The 4,919-nt window shown below is 40.1% G+C and overlaps 1 long non-coding RNA gene across 1 annotated transcript in view; it reads left to right on the top strand.

Annotated features, from left to right (window-relative positions):
* Positions 1–2,924, top strand: part of LOC106805554 — a 15,103-nt gene extending 12,179 nt beyond the window's left edge. Inside the window, exon 5 of the long non-coding RNA XR_001393443.1 lies at positions 2,009–2,924. This is a non-coding gene — a long non-coding RNA (uncharacterized LOC106805554). The remainder of the gene's footprint in view (positions 1–2,008) is intronic.
* The last annotated feature ends 1,995 nt before the right edge of the window (positions 2,925–4,919 follow it).

Here is a 4,919-nt window from a genome sequence, read left to right as displayed (position 1 = left end):
AGAATTGAGTTTTGTGTTCACAAAATTGAGTTTTGTGGGACAGGATTGAGTTTTGTGGGACAGGATTGACAGAATTGAGTTTTGTGTTCACAAAATTGAGTTTTGTGGGACAGGATTGAGTTTTGTGGGACAGGATTGACAGAATTGAGTTTTGTGTTCACAAAATTGAGTTTTGTGGGACAGGATTGAGTTTTGTGGGACAGGATTGACAGAATTGAGTTTTGTGTTCACAAAATTGACTTTTGTTAGACAAAATTGAGTTTTGTCCCACAAAACTCATTTTTGTTAAGTTTATAGGTACAAAAATGCCTGCATGTCCTGCATGGCGCCCCGTACTACCATAGGAGTAACAACTATATGCAATTTGAAACATGTGGGTCAAACGGTTCTTGAGTTATCGTGGCCCGTAGCCAAATGTTGATGGATGGACGGACGGACGGACGTACGGCGGATGACACCCCATGGCAATAGCTCATCTTGACGATGTCAAGGCTATAACAATAATATCGGACAGGCTACCACGACGAGTGTTTTATCAAAAGAGCAGGGCGTTCTGATGTAGTATGATTCAGCTAGGCGTGTTTATTCCATGGTAAAATAATGCACTCATGACATTACTGCAAATGAGTAATATAATATCGCTCTCAGGTTAGACGAATGGCGTCTTTTGGCTTTGATTTTGCGTCGCTGCCGTATCTGACAAATTAGCTTACCCTGCTGGAAAATTAAGGTCATAATTTAATGTACAACGCGCATGCAATCACGAAAGCGTGACTGCTCTCGCAAACTCGCGCTTACTCATGAATGTATGAGAGCAAGATCTTAGCGTGCCTTTACATGCGGCGTTTCTGACAGAAGAGGAATATTTTACGTAATGGAAATCTAATAGTTGTATATTATTAATTGTTGATGTTTATAATGCAAATGTACGCCTATTTCGTTTTGTGCTTCTTGCTTTCATTCCTTATGCGCTTTTTAGATAAGTGAACGTTTCATATTTATACCAATAAAACGCAGGTTGAACGTATTACATTACCGATTAGCCGTAGCGATAAAATGGCTTTTATAGGGCAGCGACGTTTTTCTATTTTTCCAGCGCGACCAGAAGTTTCTGCATGTTATTTCGCATTTAAGCGCGCAACGTCCGTCGGTTAAATATCAGTGCTAATAAAAGATGTATACAATTTCAGGCGTTTATAGCGTGCTCACCAACGACGACGGTAATGTACGCGAGATAATTTGGCTGCAAGGGAAAATGTAATTAAAGTACGCTCCAGAGTAAACTACTGATGTAGCAATATCAACGGGAATATGTCTGCGTCTGTATGCGCGCGTGTGTGCGCGCGCGCGCGAGACGGTCGCGCGTAGGAGCTAGTCACGCTTTAATTAACACCGTGCCGCCTCGGGTCCGTGATGAGTTCTGACACGGCAGGATGGCACACACGCAGCCTATAATGTATCCGGCACTCCCGCTGTCTATCGGGAAACACACGCTCAAGCACGCACGCACGCACGCACGCACGCACGCACGCACGCACTAACTATCGAACGCACGCAAACATCTTCCGTTTTGCCTCGAATGATACAGGTTAGTGATTTGTCTCCGTCTTGGCGGCGCTCAGCATGCTACACAGACGTATTAGACGTGAATTCCTGTGCGTTTTGTCCTTACGAAGCCCTATCGGATGCAGATGTGGGGTGCGAGTCCGTGTGCGGCGGTCTTATATAGCGTGTCTATAACAGCAGCGCCGGCGGCAGACATCAGATCCGGGCGAGAACACTGCTTACATGCGGTTTTACATTACATGTTCGAAGCGATTGGCTGATAGAAGGGCTATGGGTGGAGTGCAATATTCGATGTCACCTCGAGGGGGTTGGCTTCATTTGCTTTAGTGAAATATGAGCGCAAGTTTACACAAAGCCTATTTTAAGCATGACATTAATTAGACACCCGCTGATTAGTAATAAAGGTAATTATAATTCATATGGCATGATTCATGTTTTTCAGTGGATTCCCGTTTATTCCATCGGATGCAAGAGTCAAGCTCAGTAACCGCTGGCACAACTGGACGGGTGATAGGTCTCACATGGAACTATAATGCTGAACCCTTATGTCTGCGTCTCTGCATTTTTTGAAATTGCTTTACTTGCGTTTCTAAAGGTACGATGTGTACGATGTAAAGCATGAGAAGAAATTCTCATTTACCCAAGTAGCTTTATAGCATGCATAGCAATGGCAAACACAAGGACATAATCATGAACCTTTTAGCTTTCGCATTCCATCTAACCAACGGTGTCAAATCGCCTGGGCGCTCATTCGTTCACCTGCACTTTGTATTGAACACATTTGTCAACAATAAACCCAATTATTTCGTCGGAAATATCGGTAGTCATTACCGCCACGTATGTGCTGAAATTAAATCAGTGTTTATAACACCTTTAGTGCTTCAATATCGTCAGGTGACGAACGCTCTGTTTATAGACATGGTTTCACGTCGCGATATTGGCTTGTTCGGAAACGGTTTCATTTCAGGCCATTAATGCATCATCATTTATGCGAGACCAGACTCAATCGAGATGAGGTTGCATCATCGATAAAGATATAACGGGTGCACTTACGTAATGGTTCTTCTTAGAAGGTCCCAACAGCTCTAAGTGCACTGCAATCAGAGTAACCTGGAAGGTAAACGAGACTAATGCTGTTGTTTTAGTGCCCGTTGACAAATAGACTGCGGTGGTTGATTACGTGTGTAATTTCGTGTAGGAAACTGTATAGCGTGTGTGTAATACATTAAACGTGGTCACTTGATACTGAGAAATTCTTTATAGGGTATTTAGCAAATAACTTCACATGATGTTTAATCTTATGATATGTATGAATATTAATATATGTTAGTGGTTATATATGTGTAACGTCATGCAGTGCTGCCTACTTTTTTGTAGTGTTTTATCATGTTTTTCCTCAAGCTTAACGAGTGATTACTTTTGGTCGTGCCTCATATGAACCAAGAAGAAAACCGTGTCCGCATTGTGTATGCTATCGGAACAGAGCCTGGATTTCGTCGTGGACAATTCCGTGTCTCCTTACCATCTCTTTGTCCCGTTTGCTGTGAAATTACTGGACGGAGAACTGATAAGGGCATTCGGATTTTAGAATCGTCGCTACGCAACATACGACTATAGAACGTGCTACATGCGGTTATAGTTTGTAATAGGTATAAGCTTCAAGACTCAATTATTTGAAGCCCCCAGGACTAAAATTTCGGGCAAAATTGTTCATGGTTTTAGATTGGCAAGTTTTGCCCTCGATCTGTATCTGATACTTTAGATAATTATAACAATAATTATTTTTATTCAAAATCAATAATAATAACTTTGGGGTTTTGTTGTTTCACTACGCATAAACATGAGCATAACTGCAAATGGTAATGCGATTAACATCATTTGCGATTTTTTTTAGATGAACGCTGTCACTAAAAATAGTTATCTCTGATAAAATCTGTTTCGAATATGATGCTATAATAAAGAACGTGAAGATTGTGATCAGTCATCATTTTCTAAGCTGCACTAATATATATTTGCTGCACATTTGCGTCAGCTGCACATTTTGCTGCGCCATAAACGTGGCATTGTGTGAGAAAATAATAATTGTTTATGCAAAAGTATGTTGCTGTTACGCACTTGCAGCTGAAATGTTTGCCAACACATATATACCCAATGTAATATTTTAAGTACCTCCGCCAAGGGGTTGGCAGGAGGTTATGCTTTCACCGGCGTGTGTTTGTTGGTTTGGGCGTGTACAGCCTAACTGAAAAAGTTATGGACGGATTGTCATAAAATTTTCAGGATAGGTCAGCAATCGCCTAACTTAGAATTGATGAGATTTTGGTTGGGATCCGGATCCAATTAATTAATAATTAATTAATTTGAATAATAAAATTTTCAGGATAGGTCAGAAATGGGGTAACTTAGAATTGATTACATTTTGGTGGTGATCCGGATCCAATTAATAAAATAATTAATTAATTAATTAGTAATATTTTCAGGATAGGTCAGAAATGGGGTAACTTAGAATTGATCACATTTTGGTGGTGATACGGATCCAATTAATTATTTAATTAATTAATTAATAAATAAAATTTTTCACTGTGAGACAATTGAGCTGCCTTGGCGGAGGTCTGTGCTCTCCGAGTGCTCTAGTTCTAAATGCTTCTAGTTGATTGCGAAATTTCGACACTAACGCCTCTTAATTTATGTTAAAAATCTTACAAGTGCCTTACTACTTAGACTACATATACATATGTTTCATTGCGTTTCAATAATACCAAGAAGAATGATGTATTAGGCCCTACATGCTTTTTCCTCGAAATGCTGATCTACTTGATACCGAAGACAGTCCTATAGGCTAAGATAAATTGCAAAGTAGACGCTTTAAGTGAAGAAATTGTCCGCCATTTTGTAGCGGAGCATAACCGAGTTGCGCATGCGCGTTATATTACGAATGACCCGAAGAGATGATATTATAATCTTAACTTTAACCGGCCTATTAACATCACGCATACAGTCTGTTCTGTAATTCAGGCATACATTTCGGTGTTATCTGGTATTTAACTCTATTAGAGTATCTTGGATTAAATTTATTATCTTAAAATATCATTCAAATTATTTAATCTTAGCATATACAAATATAGATGCTACGCAAACATCGCAAACGTCATCAGCGTCTATTGCTTTGTTCTGTCTCTTGTTCATCGAATGCTAGTCACATGCTTTTGTTCGCATACGACTGACACCCAACATTAGTGAGAATTATGGTTTCTATCTATCTGCAACGGTCCCTTCTCAATGTGGTGCGAAACTATTTATGGTGGCGCATGCGAAGCACGTATATATAATTGATATCATGGAAGCGAGCGATC

The sequence above is a fragment of the Priapulus caudatus genome, unplaced genomic scaffold (assembly GCF_000485595.1).
Source record: "Priapulus caudatus unplaced genomic scaffold, Priapulus_caudatus-5.0.1 Scaffold117, whole genome shotgun sequence".
Lineage (NCBI taxonomy): Eukaryota > Metazoa > Priapulida > Priapulimorpha > Priapulimorphida > Priapulidae > Priapulus > Priapulus caudatus.
This window is presented reverse-complemented; position numbering and strand designations above follow the sequence as displayed.